General features: G+C 42.2%; 2 non-coding genes across 2 annotated transcripts; both read left to right on the top strand.

Moving 5' to 3' along the window:
* Positions 1 to 19,940: 19,940 nt before the first annotated feature.
* Trnas-cga lies at positions 19,941 to 20,015 on the top strand. Its single transcript has one exon. It is a non-coding gene; the product is annotated as a tRNA-Ser (tRNA).
* A 225-nt stretch (positions 20,016 to 20,240) lies between these two features.
* Positions 20,241 to 20,315, top strand: Trnas-cga. Its single transcript has one exon. It is a non-coding gene; the product is annotated as a tRNA-Ser (tRNA).
* The last annotated feature ends 5,036 nt before the right edge of the window (positions 20,316 to 25,351 follow it).

Raw genomic sequence — 25,351 nt, 5'->3', positions numbered from 1 at the left:
GACAACAAACACACCCATGCCGGAGGGATGGCTCGAACCTCTGACGGTGGGCACTGTCGGGACACAGCAGCCAACCTCTCTGCAGCACCTATCTACACACGCTCCTCGTCAGACGTGAATTCCCATCTTTGCCGCACACGCAGTACCCCCCCCCCCCCCCCCCCCCCCACGGGCCTTTATTCCACTCGCTCGCGGCCACACTATATTCTCGCGAGGGTTCGGATGATGTCGTGCGTCTAGCACTGAAAACTTTCGATGATCCGTTGAGACCTAAATAATTATACCGGATGTTTTAGGAGGAATAGTAAATATTGTAGGAGGTGGTAGTATAGACAAATTGAAGAAAAAATGCCATATAACACCCTCTATATGGATATTTGTGTGGTGTCTGTTCTTTCGGAAATGTCCGAAAAAAAAGACTACGAATCCGGGTTCGAACATGGTCAGGCACAAATTTTCATCTGACGCAGTTCTATTTTAATTCCCATGACAGCCTGGACATCTGTCCTTCAATCTTTAACTGGTTAACAAGACTGTCTATTTCGATTCTTAGTGTCTGTTCTCTCGGAAATGTCCGAAAGAACACACACACACACACACACACACACACACACACACACACACACACACAAATTTTTATGTTAAGTGCTATTCGGAAAATGTTTGGAACTCAGTGATAGTGCCGGACTGCAACTGCATCAGCCTACTCATTTCACTAGATATAGTTGTAATTTTCTGAACAATTCCTGTTGAATAAGTGACAGCGACAGTGTCTCTCACCGTTTACTTTGTCGGAAAGCTGCTTCTTTCTGCCCTATCCTATACTATACTATAGCAATGAGTGATTGCTCACATTCTTGATACCTCACTGGACTTGCTACTGCAACTGTAGCCAAAGATTCAAATCCCGCTGGAAATGTATGTTTCAAGTCAGAAGGTTTTGCTGCTCCCCTACTGTCATTGAAAACGAACACAACGAAATTATGTATAGGTATCCTATGAAACCCTTGAGTCCATACTGCGGTGCTGTGAAGATGAAAAAAGTAGTTTTTCACAATTATCAGATGACAGATGGAATTTGTCAGATTCCACTAATTATGATTGTATTATTAACTCTTGGTTCACAGACGCTTTTCTGCCGCTTATTGTAACTGTTATTTGAATGTTAGAGATGGAAGAATAGAAACATCAAATTTTCGCCTTATAGAATGTTCGAGTTCACCTTAAGTCTTCACGTTTCGAGCAAAGGCAGAGTATCAGTCAGGAAAGCTGACAACAATAAGCCAGGCCATGGCTGTCTTCTGGCGGATGTGCCAATGACAGTGATCTCAATAACAATATTGTACAGCCAAGATACACTGCCAACTCAACCACCGTAGAAGCTCCAAAATTGTGAATCGCGTCTGGTGAATACGCTTTCAAGGTTTCGGTCTGATTAAGACAGTAAAACACAAATAATTGTCGCAGTTATTAATTTATGACATTTAGTTTGAATTCAGTGCATCGATGTATTACAAGTAATTGCACTCTAGCCCCTAAACCTAGTTACAGAAACGCGAATTAGGTTCATTACCATATAATGAGGATCTTACGGCCCTTGCCACCCGCAACTTTGAGACGAAGCTATAGTCACTTCCGAGGTCACTCACAGAACACATCAGCTGGTATGCTTCCTGGCAGTATAACTGAAACTTGCCAACAGTGCAGAATATGTTTGGCAACTCTGTGACCGACGAGTTACTTCCTTGATGGCACCGAACTATCCTGCTAAATTCACTTTATTTTATCGTGTCATTTCAATTGAATACGTGTTCGGTCAGAGGGTTAGTTACCCTCTGTAATAAAAAACTGAGTGAACGGATCAACAAAGGACCTGAACGGGTGTCACCGGACGTCTGCCACGAACAAATCCAATGAGCAACATAGAACAAACTGAGATTAAAAAAATAATAAAAAAATAAAAAAACAAGGTAATGTGGCCTTTGTTCGCCTTTCGAGACTCGCTGAAAGCCAGATTTTTAATTCTTTTGCAGCAGAACTACAAGCAGGCAGATACAAATTCAATGAGCGAATCGTAAGACACCGCTCTAGCAAAATTCGCCATGCTCCTTTTAGTAACCCTTAGTGTCAAAGCGAAAACCTTACAGTACTGCCAAATTCATACTGCCACTTTTATTTTCTGCCGACATATTTTTGTTGTTGTGAATACGTAATTTTATCTATGAACTGCCACATTTTCATAATACTTACGAAGCAAATCATGTGAGGTAACACTTCACCAACTTGTCGGGAAGGTGGATAAAGCACTACCCCTTCTGGATGCCCTCTTATCTTCCTGGATGTCGAGGGGGTTCTAGTAATACGACCTTCGAGTAAATGTTTGGAGATGAAGAACCTAGTGGTGAATGAACTCATAGATGAGCTGAATGCGAGAGACTACTCTTGAAAAGAATAAGCAGGCTATTTATTCACAGTAAGACTTAGAAAATTTGCTAGTACTGTTAAACCTACGTGCACTGAACATTGTGAAAAAGTATTTAAAGACTAGCCCCACGAAAATTGGTGTAGTATTATTTATGAGGAAGCATATCGAGCACACATACTGAAAAATTATGTTTCTCGATGAAACTTTAGAGAGGGTTGTAGCGTATCTAGAGGTAGCCCTGGATGGAAAACTATTATGAATACCTCACATAAAGAATACGTTCCACTGCGAAAGATAATCTTATAAGCACTAGAAGCTGCTGTAGGGTAAACTGGGGTCTAAACCCAGTACGTACTGGATATACATCTCTGCAAAAAGGCCAATGATAATTTATTGGGAGAAGGTGGCTGCTAGGGAGTATGGCAAAGTGCAGAGACTGGCCTGCTTTCACAAACAGAGGGAATTAGCAGGACATCCAGTCTCGGAATGGATATTATGCTAGACGTGCCCGCCTTACACCTGTGGCTTAAAATTGAGGCAGCGGCAGGGACATAAAGGCTAAAAATAGGAAATAACTGGATATAGTTCGAATATACGGAATCCCAAATCAGTATGGCGATGGTTGGGGAATTGCTGACTAACTATACAATAACTTCTAGCTGTTTCAATAAACCTTGCCATGTACCAGTTGGAAGCAGGGAGCTGTGGAAGAACGAGCCACTAAACCGTGCAGGAGACATAATATAGTGGTTTACTGACAGGTCGAAAACAAATGAAAGTACTGTGTCTGGTGTACTGCCTAGAATCTCTTTAGGGAAGATGGCCACAGTATTACATAATATCTTCTATCAGCATGTGCACGGAGGAGAATTAGAGCAGACCCTACAAAAATCGTTGCATCTACTTTTATTCAGACAGCCAAGCAGCTCTGAAATCTCTATCAGCCCCTGCAACTAGATCGAAGGTCGTTGCAGACTGCCTTGAAGCATTTTCTTTCGGACATATCTGAAAGAACAGACACCACACTTATATCCATATACAGGGTGTTTCAGGAGGAATAGTATATATTTTAGCGAGTGATAGTACAGAAGAATTGCGGTAAAAAATTCCATATAATTGCGTCTACTTTTTATTGAGTACAGAGATACAGCTGTTAGTATGTAACCCTAACAAACTCAAAGAAAGGCAAATGAGGAAATTCAAAATTGATATTCAAAAATTCCCTGACCAACTTTAATACCCATTTGACTTCTCTTGATAACACCATGTGTAGCTCTTCTGAGGCCGTCTTTGGGTTATTTTATGAGGACTGCACTATTCATAATCCGAACGATCAAATTGGCTCTTGGGTTTACTTTTTCTTTGCAGACTTCGCCTTTAACCATCCCCGCAGGCAAAAATCCAAAGAGATAAGGTCCGGGGACCTTGAAGGCCAAGAAAAGTGCCCATATCTAATGATCCATCTTCCGGAAAATGTTAGGTTTGGCTAATGTGTCACCTGACGACTAGAATGTGCCCGAGCACTGTAATGCTGGAGGAACATACGCATTCTTGTAGCCAAATGCACCTGCATCTCGGTTCTTACAATAGTGCAATAGGTGCGCACTGGTTAGATGTAACTGATGAGAGACTCCAACTCGGATTGTTGTTAAGGGCGAATCCCAAGGGAATGGCCACGAACAATTGGAAGCGGAAACTTAACGTCATCGGAATCTTGTTGAATGAGCATGGCATGCGATCGTTAGACCGACTACAGAAAGTTCAGATTATAAATACATACATACTTAGCAAAGTATATCATGCCGCAGCAGTCTTACCGATACCGCAGGCCACTCCACATAAAATATTAGTTGTAGCCTCTTGGTATGTGCGGAAACAAAATATCTTCAAAGTATTCTCCCACACGGCGACTTTGTTGAGGCAAAACGGAGGACCTGGAATTAAAGACGTACTTTTAAACTAATACATGCCACTAAGACAGGTACTGCGCAACTTCTGTTCCACTCGTTAAAACCTGGGGATAGGAACGCCCCTGTTAATGTAGCATGCCAGCCTAGATTACATCCTAAAGTACTATGGCGATTGGAGCTGTATAAGACTTCCACCAGCAAAAACCAACACTAGAACCGTCTGTAATTGCATTACCAGAAATCGTCTTCACAAACGAATTCCGATAAATTAACCTACAAAAAAACTGGAGGAACGTCTGGAAAAATATCAACAATAAAATTCTACCAACTAGAGTCAGTGCCATATGGTGCGACGTTGTAAAAGAAATCATACACACAGCGGAACGATTATGGAAAATCAAATTGAGACCATCTTCATACTGCAACAAATGTCGGCTTGTAGAAACTGTAGTGCATATCTTCTTAAGTGAAAATAGAATCAGAATTTGGAACTGAAGCTTTACAACCAGACTGGAAATGTTACCTGTCCGCTAAGAATAACAGTTACTCGTGGCTTCTGGGACAGTTTCTGTTTTACGTCGTAACAAACAAAACTTAGAACTTTGAAGAGTACATGTTTTATGTTACAGAAGAACATTTTAAGCTGAAGAAGAATAACAAATATAAGGAATGGTTTAAAATTTTTGTATCTATTGCTTTATGTGGGCTACAAAGAGGTGCACAGTTTTATTGGTTGGAAGCAGAATACTATTCTTTCACTTTGTTTTATTCCTGGAATATTCTTTTACGTTGGTTCTATAACCAGAACTGTTCTAATTTGGAAAAACCCCTCCGGCTCCGAAATTTCTTTCATTTGTTGAAAAATAAATGGCTTCGTTACAGACCTCATATGCATACTGTGCATAATAACTTAAACTGTGACTATATTCCTGAATGAATGTTTGCTATGTATTTTTCCGTCACCCTTTTCCTTCTTATAAGTTATGTTCTACAAGGAACGCACGCCAATGGAGGCTGCAATCTGTAATTTATTTTACCTTAATAACTACATCAATTTTGATCTACAATTTAAAGTAATATATGGATGCAAACATGGAATACATGGGAATAATGGAGCTGCTCAGTGACAGGTATGGGGGAGGCATTGTGGCCAGGTCTCAGATCTTCGACCCCTCCCCTCTTTGCTTCCGCCTAGCTGGTGCTGAAAGGGGGAAACCCTACCCCATATGGGTGGTACCGAGGAAATCAAATAATGCCGGCCGGGTTGGTTCAAATGGTTCAAATGGCTCTGACTACTATGGGACTTAACATCTGAGGTCATCAGTCCCCTAGAACATAAAACTACTTAAACCTAACTAACCTAAGGACATCACACACATCCATGACCGAGGCAGGACTCTAACTTGCAATTGTAGTGGTCGCGCGGTTCCACTATGTCCGGTCGCTTGGCCGAGCGGTTCTAGGCGCTACAGTCTGGAAACGCGCAACTGCTACGGCCAATCCTGTCTAGGGCATGGATGTGTCTGATGTCCTTAGGTTAGTTATGTTTAAGTAGTTCTAAATTTGAGCTGACTGATGACCTCAGAAGTTAAGTCCCATAGTGCTCAGAGCCATTTAAACCACTTTTGAAGTATACAAGTATTCACGAACAGTAGAAACAGCATTGCAGCGAACTTATCACTTAATCAAGTGCAACATAGAGTACCTGTGTAATGAGTCATTCCAGCTGCATAGCTGAGGGTGATATTTGCAAAGCAATTCATGGCAGAATTAATGTAATACCCCCACGATGATCTCTGACGTAATACTGTATCATTGGCAGCCCGCGAATGGAGTACTATGTTCGTTAAATCGCATTACTCAAGCTGAGGCCAAATAAAGAGAAGCGACGACGCCACAACACTATCTTTACTTAAGTAGGTAGTCAGTGCTAAATTATGTGCGCCGCCATTAACGTTACTGAACGCAGTTCGACAGCATAACACCACCACAACTACTGACAACCTGAACCATTATCATCACGCAGTTGTGACTCGCAGTGATTACATGTTGCTGACGTTTGTCAAGAATAGCGGAAAGCGCCTCTGAAGCTCCATTTACATTACGACTAGGACGGCGGGAATCCTAAATAACAGTGATAGGTCACCCAGCGAGGTGAAGAGTCCACGTATTGTCTGAAGTTCTTGCAGTTTGATATTAATGCAGTTCCCGATGGTTTCACACAAAGGGGTTTCTTTTGGCTATCGAAATACTCATATGGGAATTATAAAAGTGTAATTGCTAGAATGCTCAACTACCCTAATAACACCTCATTCTGGATTGAATACGACTGGGAAAACGACGTTAATTTGACTTTTCCAGCCATCACCTGGCGTCTTACTGAATGAAGTCTGAAGTGCACGCACAGTTGTGTTGCCTGCTGCATGGATTCTGTGAAGTGCTGTTGCAGCTGGCTGGCAATCATTCCTGAATACAGACATGTGCAAATATCCTCGCTGCTCTAGGAGAACTAGTCTTTGTGGCATTTTTCCATACCGTAATTAGCACAATAACACAAGGCTTATTCTGCTGAAGAACTTGATGCCCACAAGTCCTTAAATAAGAATCTCTTAGCGGGAGTAATGCATGAAAGGAAACAGACTGTTGGACAAAAGAATGGACAGCTCCCTGCTTTATGTGTTTCCGATACCGCCTACGATAAGAATCTGGTGTCATATTATGCTTCACAACCCTAAACTGTTTATTTTTTTACTTCATACTAAAACAAAAGTGATGATATGAGAAGAGGAAATGACTTATATGCTTCTTAGGAACTTTAGTTTTTCGTGTTTGTTTTCTCACTTCATACTAAAACAAGGGCGTTAATATGAGAAGAGGAAATGAAATATACGCTTCCAAGACATAATATTTCCTTGTGTGCTACTACTGCATACATGAAAGCCCAGCAATTAATATTTGTATGTTAGATAAATCTTGATATCACCTCACATACCTTTGTGAGAAGGTTCCTATTTTCTTGGGATTCAAATAAAGTGGACATTTCATCACTCGTTAATATTCTGATGACTAATGCCATGATACCCCTTGCAATTGCTCCATGGCACCTGTGAGTAGAGTCGCACGTTAGTTGCTATAAGAACACGCAGGCAGTGATATCCGCCCACCGCAGTCAGATCCAGGGTGATTTCTTTCTGTTTATGGCGAAGCGTCTGCTGCAGTGTCCACGCTCAGCCAACATAAACAAATCGCGGCGGCATTGAGCACTGCTAATCGCTGCACTTGTCGCGAGCCTCGACAACAAGAGCACACTGTCTCTGCTAACAATACTATGGAATTAATACATCTTACTTAACGTAATATGCAGGTCGTGGGTTGGGTAAAAATTCAGTTTGTCAGTTCCCAACGCATTAAAATACTTAACAGTCATATTTGATGCAATATTTATTATTGGTTGTCTCTCTAAATAGTATTGATTCAGACTGTTCGTGAACACGAAAACACACACACACACACACACACACACACACACACACACACAGACATACACAGCAAACAGTCATTGATTTCAGAGAGGGTGACAAGTACTGTGTGTTGAACAGCACATGCACCAGTCAATTCCTCAGCTGGCGTTGAGTGGATGAGATTTTTCAATTACCTTGCATTGCAAGAATTGTAAGGAGAAGACTGGAAGTAAATGGACTTGTATGCTAAGGAGATGCGACAAAGCAAAGCTTGACCAATTATCACATAATTTTCCCCATGGGTTTTGTGGACAAGTATACTTTTAGTGACCACCCCACCCACGATCATTACGTAAGATTTCTCGAAGGCATAGGGCCAGTGATTTCATTAAGTCGTCGACAGTATAGCGTGATGGTTTACTTCCCACAAAACATTTTCTATATTCGTCCAAAGGTCGCTTGCATTTGTAGGTCCACATGGCAATGACCTTGTTACCTCTGCCCACATATTCTCTATCTGGTTGATGTTCGGTGATCGTGGAACAAACGGCAACAGCTTTATCCTCTCTTGGCCCTGAAGCCAATCTCGCACTGCTCTGTTATGATGGATGAGGCTCTGCTCCTGTAAATAAACTGTTATCTCGTTAGTTTGTAATAAGAATATTAGATTATTATATTCCACAGTGTTTAAGAATTGAGGCCCTGTATTAGATAAGTGATCTAGATTCAACAGTCCGATTAAGAATGTGGTTTACAAAATCCATCATATGATGAGAGTCGTAGTCGGATATCCACATTAAGACTAACTGGCTGAATCCGATTAGAACGATCTGGTATCAAAATGAAATTACAGAAATCGGGTAATTTAAACGTCTGTATTGCAACAATGCTGCGCACATAAATTCCTATGATGGAGTAACAGGTAGCAGCTGTCTAAGAAAAAGTGTGAAATATGTCTACTAGCAGCAATGTAACTTAATTATAACCCATGTGTATGTGATGGAAATACTGAATCGAACAATACACATCTGTTTCAGTGGTGGGAAGATACACCATATCGGATTTGCTGATGACATAATGACAACATCAATAATAATAATAATAATAATAGTAATAATAATAATAATAATAATAATCCCGTTTGGGGCTACGGGAAACCCTACCCCATATGGGTAGTACCGAGGAAATCTAATACTGCCGGCTTGGTGGGCGAGCGGTTCTAGGCGCTACAGTCTGGAACCGCGCGACCAATACGGTCGCAGGTTAGAATCCTGCCTCGGGCATGGATGTGTGTTATGTGATTAGTTTAGATAGGTTTAAGTAGTTCTAAGTTCTAGGGGACTGATGACCTCAGAAGTTAAGTCCCATAGGGCTCTGAGCCATTTGAACCATTTTGAAATCGGATACTTGGGGTGAACCAAATACTAACACAATCCTGAACGGCTACTCAATCCGTTCAACCCAAAATCCAGACACGTCTGAGTGAAAATCAGCGCTACTCTGGTCACCGTCTGTTAGCTCAATGAGCTCGGCTGAAAATATTTGCTTCCAAAGCTACAACACCCTCTGGTCCTCTCCGGTCCTGGAATCACCCAGACCAAACCAATGAAACACAAACAAACATGACTGTGCAAGCAAAGTCATCTTTACCCTTGGTGATAAACAACCCGGCTGTCGACAGGCGGCAGTTGGATTTTCGGATTCTGGGGATTCCAAGTTAGCACGGCAGAGAATATCGAAGATCTCTGGTAAATTCCCCTACAAGCAGAAAATATGAATTTGAAAACCAAACATCGATACATTGATCCAAAAACGAAAACTAAATAATCTCATATAAGACATCAACCGACATAAAATTCTCATCCTTGCTCTTCAAGGACCACGACTAACTGACAATGAAACCTTGCATTACGGAAACCATTATATCTTCAAGAGCAAAATACAACAAAAGATAGCGAAAAGCGTACCAATCTTTGGCACTGCATTTCTCGAACACAGATCTATCATCAACTCTCTCAAAGAAATCACACCCATCAACAATCGACTGATGATTATGCTCATTCAGAGCCCCAGTAAAAAATATACACTCATCAATGCACAAGCCCCCACGAAAACCGAAAATAAGAAAAACACCGAAAATGTCGAAAAATTCTGGAACACACTCGAAGATACGATGAGCAAAATTCACGAAGATGACGTGAAAATACTAATGGGAGACCTCAACTCTCTATTAGGGACGTAAAAAAAAACCTGTAGAAAAATCATTGGCACAAATTCAACACACCGAAACGCTTAAACCAACGGCACACGTCTGACTGACATTTGCCAACAATTCAACCTCAGAAGGATGTCTTCCCACTTTAGGAAAAAACCATTTCTCAGGTAATATGCTTGGCTCCCAGATGCAAGCTGCTTTCGTTCGCCTTTCGAGACTCGATGAAAGCGAGATTTTTAATTTTTTGTAGCAGAGCTACAAGCAGGCAGATACAAATTCAATAAGGGCATCGTAAGATAAAGCTCGAGCAAAATTCGTCTTGCTACTTTCAGTAATCCTTAGTATCAGAGCGAAAACCATACGGTACTTCCAATTTCATAATGCCATTTTTGTTTTCTGCCGACATATTATTTGTTGTAGTGAATACATAGTTTTATCTATAAATTGCCACATTTTCATAATACTTGCGCATGAAACAGGAAGTGAAGTAAATACAGATCTTTTCGAAGTCAAAAGTCGGTTATATCCTACTAATTCATGTGAAATAGCCTCAATCGTCTTACAGACACTTTATGCTTCGGTACAGTCTAGGTCGCGAGACCACTACGGTCGCAGGTTCGAATCCTGCTTCGGGCATGGATGTGAGTGATGTCCTTAGGTTAGTTAGGTTTAACTAGTTCTACGTTCTACGGGACTGATGACCTCAGAAGTTAAGTCCATAGTGGTCAGACCCATTTGAAACATTTTTGAACTTAATGCTTTATTAAGATAGCCTGCCGTCGTGATGTTTCTGTAGTAAGCCGAATTTAATTTTTATTAGTACAGTGAATATTTTAATTGAATTTTCCATTAGTTTACTAAACGCAACAGTAATCATCAAAGAGAAATTAATCAGCAACAGAATTTTCTTTCACGATGTCTAAAACAATCTGACAATGCTAAAGTTGTTTACAAATCCTATGCCCGTAGAATTCCACTGTTTCTAACGATGTCATTAAACCAGAGTAGTTTTAAGAGCATTTTCGTCTAGAAATGACTGGCCTCGACGGTTGATCGATCAAGAGCGGGAAAGGTAAAATTTTACGAATATATGAAGAGAGGGACAAGTGCTGGAGAGAGGACTTCTACATCAATTCAAGTGCCTGAGAGACGACTGTCCTATCAATCTCCTGGATGTTGTTGGCAACAAAATCCAGCTGTGTTGCAAACACCCCTTGGGGCAGAATTCGTAGCCCAAAACACACTTTTGGAGCTATCAGATGTAAAATATTATGTTCACACTACTCTTTTCTCGAGTTTACGTCTTTTGTGGGGCTCAGCCTTTCATTTCTTCTTAGGAAGTTAACGATAAAGGCATCGTAACACGTCACCAGTAACAGTACTGCATAGGAATGCTCAATGAGCGACCTGATGACGTTCAATAACAGTCACTCCGTTGATTTTTGTTGTTTCGAATTAGAGCATGCAGTACTCCTACACCAGACTTCTGAACTTTGCCTGTTGAATGCAAATGTCACATCATGGTAAAATGGTAATCTATCACATATATCAGTAGTCGAGACTTCCTTAATGTGGAAAATCATTCATGCCAGAACGGTCTTTGGCGTATTTTTCCCAAAAGCACTCGCTCCAAACACAGTTCACATCTTTCTAGCTGCCTCCTCTGCGTTCACCCCTCTGTTATACCAAAAGTAAACGTTGTGTTGTATATGTTACACCCTTTTCCACTTGCGACTCAATTTTACAATGCTTAACTGTAGTTCATGATTTTCAAGTATGCAAAATCCAATGCTTAACTGCAAGATAATAATTAGAACTTCAAATTCGGAAATGACAGTTGATACATACACCGACAGCGTCGTGCCGCGTTCACCTGGGCTGCGCCGGAATCAGGCGGCGGGTGGCGTCTGGCCGGTGGGCGGTAGCCGTTGCAGTGCGAGGAAACGCTCGAGCGTAAGCTGTTATGATCGCGACGCAGCCACGAGCTGTCCTGCGGAATTGTTTCTGGAATACTTGTTATTGCTGGTGGGTAGAATGTTAAGCGAATTATCTTCCATGTTCAATCGGACTCATAACTGTAGAATGACATGCGGTTAAAAAAAAAAAAAAAAAAAAGCAAAAGAAAAACAACACTGGACACGAATATGCGATTGTAAGTTTAGAATGCACGACGATCACCACTAGACCACGGGCTCACCGAGTTCGAGAACAACTCGGAAGTAGACAACACTTTCTCCTAACTCTTCCGCATCTTACAGTGTTGCCAGATTGTGCAGATAGCCGGACTTAAAGTTGTCAGGGGCGGTCAGTTTTATTGGCCACCTTAAGTGAACAACTGGGACTTAGTCTCTGTGGCGGCCAGTTTTTATGTCTAAGACTGTACAGATTGCAATGGAGTTTGTGACTCACTGGACACTACTCTCTGTACAATGTGAGGTGCCTGTGGGTTCTTCAAACAGATAGAGAGAGAGAAAGACTTTATCATTCACAGCAGAGCTCAGTAGACCGAGTGCATTCGTTAAGATTACGTAAACAGTGAAGAGATTACCTTATCACCAAGATGTAGCAGGCTCAGACAGTGATAAACCTTCTCAGCCTGCTTCACTAGTGACGCCATCTTCTGATTAGAACTGTAGTACACTGGCTTATACACCAGATGCTACATCAGCAGGTGGCACAGAAATTTATTCGATTATTCTGTTCAAGTGGATATTCATCATATACAGTAGCATCCGTTCCAGTAGGTATTAATGTTTATCATACAGTGCACTAAACTCTACTCTACTAGCTGCTATAAAAATTCATTGTCTAGTGCACAGGGTTTTATTGTGGAGCAGCGTCTGTCCAATGTGGCTGAGCCATATACGTCAGCTCTTCCAGACAGCGTTATCTGGTACAAAACTTTATTACGTCGTCCAGACCCATGCGAGGGTCGTATTAATGGCTGCTCTATGTAGCAGTGTATAGCGTCTTCTCGGATTCTTTGAAGCAACATGTCCAGTCAGGTCACTGGTTGTATGTCTGACTTCCATGTTGTATCAGCTATATCCCTGTTCCAGCTTGTCTGAGGCATTGGCGTCACACTGTTATGGTTATGGGCGTTCTGAATGATGGGGCGAAAATATGGCGTCCTCGTTCTCATCTCTCATTGCTTGTAAGTACTGTGGCAGGTGGGCTGTATCAGTCTGATCTAACACTAGCAGCATGCCACCCCCTACCAGCACGCTGGTAATAGGCTTCTTTCCTCGACTGTAGGTCAGTCATGATCAGACAGCCAGCAGAACCACTTCGAGCATGGAGCGACAGCAGTCAGTTAGTTCTTCATCCCCTGATGAGAGGCAGGCAAGCTGAACGTTGTGTGTGTTTCAGTGTACTCGTCCATTGTTGTATAGCTCAAAAAAATTTGATTATGATTTTCTGTTGTTGCTGATGGCAGTATACTGTCGCCATTGGTGGGAAGCGAAACAGTTGACTTCTTGTTCGCCTATTGCCCTGATAGGGCATTGAGCTGGTTCGGACCTGTGGCTCCAGAACCGTTAACTAGAGATTTTTAAGAAGGTGAGTGCACATGTTTACAATCTACAATTATCTATCACATTCCTTCTTTGTATGACTACGCATCTTTGTGTGCATATTACATAGTTTATCTTGTTTATTTCATCTTCTTGTTTGTGGTTTCTTTTTTTTTCAGTGATACTGCAGGGGTGAACGCAGCTCAGGATGAGCCCAGCGCTTCTGTGTGCTCCAAGGATGCATTCACCCTGCAAGCTGATGCCCAGCGTGTAGGCAGTTCAGCTATATAATGGTAAGTCTTAATAACATGATCTTTCCTATATGTGTTTTCTCTTACAGATGACACTAACATGATACCGTCTGTTTTTTATGGTATGTGTGAATACTACTAGATGTTTCTGTTTCTTTTTTGTAGATTTTTTCAACGATGTTTCAGGCGTGAATGCAGCCCAAGATAAACCCGGCCCTCCCATGTCCTTGGTCGCCCCATAAGGTGATATATGGGCTGAAGCCAGTCCTGTGATTCACAGCACTGTCAGTGTTAATGTGATATTTCTTCTGAGTGTTTGTGTTTTTCTCACACATGGTACGTTGTGGACCCCATGAATCAATTTTCGACTTTTAAGTACCCAGGGCTTGACTCAGCTTGTGAATGCATGTATATGTACAGAATGATACATACTTATTCTTCTACTGATGCATCATCTGCTTAAACTGCTTAGAAGTTCTTCTTTCTGGATACAGTCGACACTCAGAATGACGTTCCATCTCAGGCCATGATGCCATGTTTACCCATTGCCTTGCAGGGATGAACGCCAATAATCAACATATGAATTCGTATGTAACAGTAGTAATTCATTCTTATTCTACAGTTATCCACTCTTGCATGAATTGGTTATTGAACGCTCTTCTTATAGTTTCTAGGTGCTATCGATAACACTGAAGCCATTGCAGGAAGATAGATCAATGAATCGAGCTGTCTTAGCCCATGACATCTTTCTCATCTGTCAGCTCACAGGGCCGGATCAGCCACATTGTAGATGAGCAGACATGTGACTAATACTTATTCTTCTGCAATACCTTTTTTGTCATACTTACATGCAGGTCTTATGGCACATTCCTTTGTTTCTAGGTGTGCTCCATAATAGTAATAATAATAATAATGATGATGATGATGATGATGATGATGATGTAGAGCTATAGTTAAGAGGTGGCCCACAAGCAGATGAGAATAAATATAGGGGTCATATATGATGAAGATCAGTGTATAAGTAAGTATCACAAATCATTATTGTCAATGACTTTTTTCATTCCTGATGTTGTTAGACATACAAGATACTTATCATTGCCCTTGTTTTCCTTTTTTTTCGTTTCAGAATACCTGAGAGTGCCCTCTAGAAGGGGACTTCATCCAAGAACAACAACAACGCTGCCTCCTAACCCTTTGTTAAAGCGTTTGGCACAAGCACCATCACTATAATGTGTGGGATCTTTGTGGCTATACTCACCATATGCGGGGCCATCTACAACACCATCACTGTGACCGAGTCCATCATGGCCACAGTCCCCACATACAGCACCTTGTGGTTGCAACACTGCAACTGGGGGTATCTATGATGGTGTCACTGTAATCCGAAACATTATGGCTCAGCTGGGGCCTTCTATGATCCCATCATATCGCCCAGGGCCCTTGGGGCATTACTATCCACCTGCAATGCAATCTAGTTATAGGCAGCAGCCGGCTAGTAGCAGCTCCTTTACCCTTCCCACTGGATTAGGACTGTACCAGTTCAGTCTTATGCCAGACCTACAGTACTTGTGGTTGCTGGTGCATTTGGGTAGTGGATCTTGTATTCTTACATAGATAATTCTACTGCACGGTACATGAACCCTAACATCTTCCTTAACGCATGCATACCTGTTCCCGAAAGAGACCTCACTAAAATCTTAAGATATCCTCATTACGCCGCCATAAAATATATGCTGAAAACTAACGTAAACCTCCCCCCGCCCTCCAATCATGATGGTGGTGTGGAGGAGCAAGTACCCTCTATACTTGGTGGGAAACTGACTTGATGATGTGGGGCGCATTTCCGTGATTCCATATTGACTGTCGTACTAGCCAGTTTTTCCAAAATGTAGGAAAGAGGATATAGTAAGGCACTCAGCTTTATACATCCATGTCTTTGATAGATTAAATGGAGGTTCCAGCTGTATCAAACTTCTGAAAAATATAGTAGATAAAAAGGCAGGTATCAATATTAGGAGCCTCGATGATGAATTTTGCTTTGCATGGTCAATACAGGCTTGTGAAAGAAATTATACCAAACCTGGTCATCATACGAAAACCTATGGGACAAAAGATGTTTGTGGGCTTTTCAGCTTTAAGAGCATCTCATTCTCAATGACATTGCAGCATATACCTAAATTCAAGATGCTGTACCTCCCTTATTCAGTTCACATTTATAGCCTGCAGAAAGAGGACTGGGAGCTGGAAGGAAAAGAGCACACTGAGAAGGAAAAACGAGAAAGGAGCGAAGCATATAGTTGTCAGACCACACTATCTTCCCAAAGTAGCCCGTCAGCATGTTAAAAATGTAGAGGTACTGCTGTCCTCCAAGGGCAATAAACAGCACTACGTACAGCTCAAGAACATGTTCTGCTTACTTTCTGCCCAAAAGAGTGAACATTGTAGTACATATAATTACTGTTCTAAATGCCTCGACTCTTTTGCTACGAGTGAGGGCCTAGAGAAACATATGATTGATTGTTCCAGCCATAAACCAGTACATGTGTAAATAGCAAATGAGCAAGAGAAGTTTCTCAAGTTTAAGAATTTCCACCACTGGGAGCATTGTCCCTTTGCAGTGTGTGCTGATTTTAATTAACTCCTGTGGCATGCTCTGAGGGAGACCCCACTTGCCTCCTACACAACCCTCACAGAGCGGCCCTTGCGATATGCAGCTACACATCAGTTTGTATGCTCATATGATTCAAATAAAAATCACTACGGTCATTTGTTGGGCATAATTCTGTGATGTTGTTGCTCACTGATCTCGAAAAACTTGTGTGGGAAGTTGATCGCATTTTTTGCATCAGCATTCCCGTGATCAAATCGCAGGAGAATGATGTCTTGTACAAGAAAGCTGTCTAATGACAGAAAAGCGGAAACTCCACGTCGAGACCACTGTCATCTAAAGGGGAAGTTGCCCAGTGCAGCAGACAAAGCATGCAACCTGAACTACCAAGTGCCATGACACATACTGGTAGCCGTCTTTTTCCAAAATTTGAGCGGTTATTATACCAACTTCATCAGCGAGCACTTGAGTGATCATGATTTACACAACGATCACGTTGGTGCCCTGCCCGAGAGAGTTGAGAGATGTATTTCATTCTTCAAGTGGATCACTTTACAGTTCCTAGACTCACTTCAGTTTATGCATCACTGCTTCTGAAACTTGCTGTAACGATGTAGTACAAGGACATGTATTACACTAAACTGCATTTCCCTATGATGGAAAGTTTCAGCTCGCAATAAAGGCGGAGGTCCTTCCTTACGAATACCTGGATTCTATGGAGAAACCGTCTTTGCTGTAATAAAAGCAACACTGTTTTGTCTGACCAGGATCCAAAAAATGCATTCATTTCCTCAGCTGTAATATTCTGCCCATTTTTTTCTTGATACTAGGAGTGCACCTTCATTTCAATTAGTGCAACGAATAATCTCCTATTAACATTCTTTGTGAGACAGAATAGTCCCATGTATTCCTAGAGCGGCAGTTACACTGGCTCAGGAGAAATTTTGGGATTTATGTGCTCAAATTCCGCTTTACAGTAGCAGTGTTTCACTCTATTGAGTTCCAACGTAACGAGATCAGCACTTCTGTAGTCTGTCTTCGACTGGAATTCTAGAAGACAAGATTGCATTATCCCGGGCACTATCGGTGTCTGAATCACTGCCATGTTCCCCATCAAAAATAGCTTCATCCTCAAGCCATTCAGGAATTGTTGATTCAAAATTCTGATCAGTTGTGGTGATTTCAGAAGACGTTATTTTGTTTTTAAAACGTAATATGGAATCCATGCCGTAAGAAAGAGATAAAAATGTCGTGCATAAGTATTCTGATCACGATACTAAACTTAATTTCACGTGAAATAATTTTGACGTAAAGAAATACACTGACCTTTCAAAAGAATACTTATTTCTAGCTACAGTAGTACTTCGGACCTTTCAACAAAGAGTGTATGTAACGAGTTGTTAATTGCTGTCAGTAATCTTCCGATCACAATGTTCCATTCAGACCAAATATAAAACACACTGAGGTGACAAAAGTCATGGGATAGCGATATGCTCATATAGAGATGGCGGCAGTATCGTGGACATAAGGTGTAATAGGGCAGGGCGTTGGCGGAGCAGTCACTTGTACTCGGGTGGTTCATGAGTTGAGGTTTCCCACGTGATTATGGCCGCACGATGGGAAGTAACAGACTTTGCACGCAGAATGGTAGTTGGAGCTAGACCCACGCGACATTCCATTTCGGAAATCGTAGGGAATTCAATATTCCGAGATCCACAACATTAAGAGTATGCCACAAATGCCGAATTTCGTACATTACCTCTCACCAAAAATAACAAAGGGGCCGCCAGCCTTCACTTAACGACCGAAAGCAGAAGGGTTTGCATAGAGTTGTCAGTTCTAACAGACAAACGATGAACGTCTCCATCAGGACAGTACGGCGAAATGAGGCGTTCACGGGCTATGACAGCAGACAACTGATGCGGGTGCCTTTGCTAACAGCACTATGTCACCTGCAGTGCCTCTCCTGGGTTTTTCACCATATCAGTTGGACCCTAGCAGATTGACAAGCCGTGGCCTGGTCAGATGACTCCTAGTTTGAGCTGGTAAGAGCCAATGATAGGGTTCGATTGTGCCACAAGTCCCACGAAGCCATGGATCAAAGTTGTCAATAACGCAGTGTGCAAGCTGGTGGTGGCTCCACAATGGTGTGGGCTGTGTTCACATCGAATGGACTGGTACTCTGGTCGAACTGAACCAATCATCGACAGGAAATGATTATGTTCGGCTACATGGAGACTATTTTCAGCCATTCATGGACTTTATCCTCCCAAACAACTGTGGAATTTTTATGGATGACAATGTACCATGCACAATTCGACTGAATGATTTGGCTTCCCAGATAGTCAGACATGAATCCCGTTGAACATTTTTGGGACATAACCGAGAAGTCAGTCCATGCACAAAATGCTGCACTGTTAACATTTTCGCAATTATGGACAGCTACAGAAACACCAGGGCTCAATATTTCAACAGGGGACTTAAAACGACTTCTTGAGTCCATGCTATGACGAGCTGCTGCGCTATGCCGGGCGGAAGGAGGTCCGACACGATATTAGGAGGTGCCTCATGACTTTTGTCACTTCAGTGTGAACTACACGAAATACGGCTGGTTTACTGAGGTATATACAAGGCCCCTGCCGTGTGTTAAACGTGTAGGATAACAAAATCAAAAACGAAAAATAATTAATTTAACTTGCACCAAACTATGTCATTCCTAAAGCACGTATTTTGTATGTCCAAGAGTTACACAGAATGTAAACGAAAATAAACTATTTCTAATACAGTTTATCGATAAAATGGAAGGTTACCGTGTCGGAAAGGTCCCTGTTGCGGATCCATGGGCTAAAACTAATTCTAAATGGAAACTTGCGTGAGTCCAGGTGTCAACCCGTAATATGTAGTCTCACGCTGCGTTTCTGCTACATAAATGCTGCTGGTTTCCAGATATGCTACCTGTCATTGTACACCACACACATTCTTGCACTATAGCAATCACTTTCTTGTATTTAGTTATAGTGGGCCGAAATATATCGCAATGGTTGCCTTGGACACTATGTGAACTTCCACACCTGCTTTCACATCGCTCTGATGTTTCCCACTTAACGTGTAGGGAGCAGTGACCTGGAGTGGCCCGCTTTGGGTTCTGCTTTTATCTAGAGCAATTTGCACTAGAATATTATATCACACGTTTCATGTTATTATGTACAACTTATACAGACTGTTTTAAAAAAATTTCACACATTCGTACAAGTTGGTCAAAACTGGAACAAAAGTTCCGAAAATGGTATGTCCGCAAAGATATGGGCCAATCTGTCCTCTCATTCCCATCTGTCTGTCTCCTAGAAGCAGACACTACAGGAGTACTGGATGTGGTTACCATGCACCCTGAGCATCCTTCAGCCCTTCTTCATAGTGAATCACACATGTGTCACATGCGTTGGTTCAAATGGTTCTTAGCACTATGTGACTTAACATCTGAGGTCATCAGTCCCATAGAACTTATAACTAGCGGAATAACTGGCGGAATTAAAGCTGTGACGACGGGGCGTGAGTCGTGCTTGGGTAGCTCAGTCGGTAGAGCGCTTGCCCGCGAAAGGCAAAGGTCCCGAGTTCGAGTCTCGGTCCGACACACAGTTTTAAGCTGCCAGAAAGTTTCATATCAGCACACACTCCGCTGTAGAGCGAAAATTTCATTCTAGAAACATCCCCCAGGCTGTGGCTAAGCCATGTCTCTGCAATATCCTTTCTTCCAGGAGTGCTAGTTCTGCAAGGTTCGCAGGAGAGCTTCTGTGAAGTTTGGAAGGTAGGAGACGAGGTACTGGCGGAATTAAAGCTGGGAGGACAGGGCGTGAGTCGTGCTTGGGTAGCTCAGTTGGTAGAGCGCTTGCCCGCGAAAGGCAAAGGTCCCGAGTTCAAGTCTCGGTCCGGCAAACAGTTTTAATCTGCCAGGAAGTTTCATATCAGTGAACTTAAACCTAACTACTTAAACCTAACTTAACCTAAGGACATCACACACATCCATGTCCGAGACGGGATTCGAGTCTGCGACCGTAGCAGTCGCACGGTTCGGGATTGAAGCGCATAGAACCGCTCGGTCACAGCTACCGGCTCATGCGTTGGTCACATGCGCACATTGTTGATTGGTTGGCAATACACCAATGCCTCTAAGTGGTCCTATAACCAGAAATCCTCCACATCCCATGATTCCTGCTAAAAACAGATTCACAGTATATTCTTATTAATTGCAAAGACAGCCTAAATTTATGTCACACTATACGCATATTGATTCATTACCAACTTTTTGGTACGATTTCTTGTCAGTCATAAGCATGGTTTTAAATATATATGATATGTTTCTAACCAGTTTTAATTTACTTAGCTGACACCACTAACACAAAATTTTCAATGCATTTGTTCCTCTTTCTCCAGTTTGTGCACTAGTTGCCCCACACACAATTAGTTACACACATTTACTACACAGCTCTTGATGTTTGCTGTGGCAGTCATTTACTCCAGTAAGGGTTCTAACCGATGTCCCAGAATATGGACCCATGGACTGAACCCTGAGGACAATCTTCAGTCTTGGCCTTCTGAATACTTTTAGTTGGGCATGTATGTGTTACACAATTTGTGTAATCAGAGTTGCATTTACATGGGGGCTGTCTAGGCTCCAGTGCAAGGGCCCACACCACAGATAATTTAAATAAAAAAAAAAACACTTTTCTTTTCTACTGTGAAGCAAGTCCTCTTACAACTGTAAAATACACTGAAACGACAAAGGAACTGGTACAGGCACACGTATTCAAATACAGAGCTATGTAAACAGACAGAATACGGCGCTGCGGCCGGCAACGCCTATATAAGATAACTAGTGTCTGGCGCTATTGTTAGTTCGATTACTTTTGCTACAATGGCAGGTTATCAAGATTTAAGTGAGTTTGAACGTGGTGTTATAGTCGGCGCACGAGCGATGGGACACAGCATCTATGAGGTAGCGTTGAAGTGGGGATTTTCACGTACGACCATTTCACGAGTGTATTGTGAGCATCAGAGTCCGGTAAAACACATATCTCCAACACTGCTGCGGTCGGAAAAAGATCCTGCAAGAGCGCGACCAACGATGACGAGAGAGAATCGTTCAACGTGACAGAGGTGCAACCCTTCCGCTGACTGCTGCAGACTTCGATGTTGGGCCATCAACAAATGTCAGCGAACGAACCATTCAACGAAACGTCATCGATATGGGCTTTCGGAGCCGAAGGCCCACTTGTGCAGGCTACTGCTGATGACTGCGCAACACAAAGCTTTATGCCTCACCTGGGCTCGTCAACATCGGCATTGCGTTACTGATGACTGGAAATACGTTACCTGGTCGGTAGAGTCTCGTTTCAAATTGTATCGAGCGGATGGACGTGTACGGGTCTGGAGACAACCTCATGAATCCATGGACCCTGCATGTCAGCAGAGGATTGTTCAAGCTTGTGGAAGCTCTGTAATGGCGTGGGGCGTGTGCAGTTGGAGTGATATGGGTCCCCTGATACGTCTAGATACGAGTCCGACAAGAGACACCATACGTAAGCATCCTGTCTGATCACCTACATCCGTTCATGTCCATTGTGCATTCCGACGGACTTGGGCAATTCCAGCAGGACAATGCGACACCCCACACTTCCAGAATTGCTACACGATGGCTCCAGGAACGCTTTTCTGTGTTTAAACGCTTCCACTGGTCACCAAACTCCCCAGACATGAACATTATTGAGCATACCGGGGATGCCTTGCATCGTGCTGTTCAGAAGAGATCTCCATTCCCTTCTACTCTTACGCATTTATGGACAGCCCTGCAGGATACATGGTGTCAATTTCCTCCAGCGCTATTTCACATATTACTCGAGTCCATGCCACGTCGTGTTGCGGCGCTTCTGCGTGCTCGTGGGGGCCCTACACGATGTTAGGCAGGTATACCAGTTTTTTGGCTCTTCAGTGTATGTGGACATAATTATTTTGTACAAGCTTATTCAGCTGAATCTTTCAGTGGACAGCTGATTGTATTATCTAAGCGTTCACCGCTCAAACGCTGTGCTCGCTCGCGTCAAACACCCAATTGTGCCTGGTCAGATGCACAGCTCTTCAGTCAGGAAAATCGCCAAAACTTTTAAGAAAATAGTTAATGGAATTCTGTGGTGAGTTCTATTCTGCAGAAAATAAATTTCTTCAAATCTGCATTTCATCCAAAACGATGCCTATATTTATTAATTTCTTTACTTACTGTCGGTTTACCTATAGTCTTCAGCTCTTAAAGCTGGGGACAACACTTCTGAGGTAATTTTATTCATTAAAGAGACGTGCCAGATATCTTCAAATTCACAGCGTCTGAGACATAGTTAGCTGACTCGTGAGACTATAGCAACGTTACGCTGTCAATGTGAGAATTTCAGCAGGATATTCTGAAGTCATTTAAACAAACGCTTTAAGAAAAAATAAAATGATATAATTATACAATAAATATGTTTTTCTTAATAATTAAGACAACTACCAACTGGAAGCAGCTCCAAAAACTTTTCAACATCCACGTTGCAGCATAACGACGATTTTCCACTTATTGTAGTGCTAAACACGAATCTGCCCTCCCGCTTGTGGCCGTCATTGTAGGCAAATAGCAAGAATGTAACAGCAAAATGAATCAATCACTGTATCTTTTGCGGATTAGTTATCACAAAATTATTTTCCCTGATGGAGCCGACATCATGGGTTCAGTCCCTGGGTCTTACTTTTACTTGTCGTTCAATTATTTCTCATCTCTGGCATTTATGTTACGGTAAAAGCTCATTAATGTTCAATAATTCGGAAAAGCTCATTAATTCGGCTTTCTACAGTCCGTCACGTTCAATAATTCGGCATCGCTTCATGCTTACTGAATACCACGTTGTCGGAACTTGGTCGCGCTCGGCAGTGGTCAACAATTTTGAGTCGTTTAGTGCCAAAAATTGTTTTAGTCACCTGTCAGACAGCTGCCAGCTGCTGTGGCCGAGCGGTTCTAGGCGCCTCAGTCCGGTACCACGCGGCTGCTACTTCTACGGTCGCAGGGTCGAATCCTGCCTCGGGCAAGGATGTGTGTGATGTCCTTCAGTTAGTTGGGTTTACGTAGTTCTAAGTCTGAGGGACTGATGACCTCAGGTGTCAAGTCCCATAGTGCTTATTGCCATTGGAACCATTTGTCAGACAGCTTCCGTAGCGCGCTGGTTGTCTACAGCGATTAAAAAGTGGTGCTTTGAAGTGCAGTCTCGATTAGTGCTGTTCCATATTGCAATTACAGTAGTGCTGCGTATTGTTGTGGGAATGTTTCCTCGACGGAGCACTTCTCAAAACAAAGTGGAAGTGAAACGTAAATATGTCAAGGTTACGATACAACAAAACCTTGACATCATTAATCGGTGACAAAGGTGACAACAGAAATAAGATGATGGAAAAGTATATAGTTGGTTCAAACACGCTGTGATATTGAAAAAAAAGTCAACTTCAAAAATTTGCCTCACAGACAGTTGCAGTAAACGACACTGAATCACGAAAAACTTTTAAAAATCCCAGACTTTCTACAAGTGGTTCTGTGCCAAAAGGTCTGAACGAAAACCTTAAACTTGTCCTTTGATTATGGAAGAAGGTAAACAGTTCCGTGATGATATGGGACTATCGAAAACTGTATGTGTGTTTTCTTACGGTTGGCTATCCGGATTTAAGACTCGTCGTGGAATTCGAAAGTTGACGTAGGCGGGGAGTTACGATCGGCAGATCAAAATGCAGCTGAAAAGTACAAAGTGCAGCCGAAGAACATTAAGTAACCATACCGTAACTTTAGTGCAAGCGCAATTCCGATGAAACTGGCATACTTTGGCGTTGTTTGCCTAGTTAAGCTTTGGCAGGTAAAGATGAAAAGAGCGCCAGAGGATTTTTTTTAAAATTAGGGTCAGCTGACAATTTTATTGCTTTCAAATGCTTCAGGTTGACTCCTTACGTTATAGGCAAGTGCAAAAAACCAAGAGCTTTTAAAAGCGTTTTATATTTTTCTGTTATTTATGGAGCTCATTCTAAAGCATGGATAACTTCAGAATAGTTTCAGGCCTGGTTCGTCCATTTTTCGTATCTTCTGGGAGATACAATTAAAAAAAAAAAAAAAACTTTGTTTGCCTGAAAAGAGAAGGGTCGCACTGTTGCTAAATGAACTGTTTAGGCCACCCTCCAACGTCTGAATTGATCTCAAAGAATATATTCGCCACTGAACCTTTCAGCAAACGTTACTTTCCTGATTCAGCTAATGAATCAGGGAGTGATTCAAAATTTCAAACGGTTTTATAGAGGTACTGTTCTTCGAGAGCTTACCGATTCAGACTATTCAGCGGTTTACTACTCAAAGAAAAAAATATGAACCGTTTTGGTGTGGAGTACACTTAATCCTGCTGTTCTTCGAAACACTTGGCGAAAACTCTGGCCAAAAGCCTATTAAGAGCAAACAAGACTCCAGTATTCCAGCCGCGCGGTTAGAGGAGCCGTGTCTGTTCGTGCGGCCCCTCCCGCCAGAGCTTCGAGTCCCCCCTCGGGCATGTGTGTGAGTGTTGTCCTTAAGCGTTAATTTAGTTTAAGTAGTGAGTAAGTCTAGGGACCCATAACCTCAGCAGTTTGGTCCCTTAGGAATTCACACACATTTTGAACACTATTCCAGTCGAAAATGACGCTGTTGCTAAACTGTTAGATATGGCTCAAAATGAACTAAGAAATTTGTCCCGAGTAGAAGTTTTGGACTGGATAGACACTGACAACCTGTACTCGAAGAAACATCAAATTGATAATAGAAAGTGTGTTAGGGTCACAAAAAGAATTTCAACCACCAGATATAGAATCCGATGAAGAAGAGGGGGTTGTCGGAACAAACGCAACACCTCCACCTACCTGTAATGAAGTAGCTACCGCTG

This window comes from Schistocerca piceifrons, chromosome 6, assembly GCF_021461385.2.
Source record: "Schistocerca piceifrons isolate TAMUIC-IGC-003096 chromosome 6, iqSchPice1.1, whole genome shotgun sequence".
NCBI lineage: Eukaryota > Metazoa > Arthropoda > Insecta > Orthoptera > Acrididae > Schistocerca > Schistocerca piceifrons.
The sequence above is the reverse complement of the archived record's forward strand: the minus strand, read 5'-3'. Positions and strand labels throughout refer to the sequence as shown.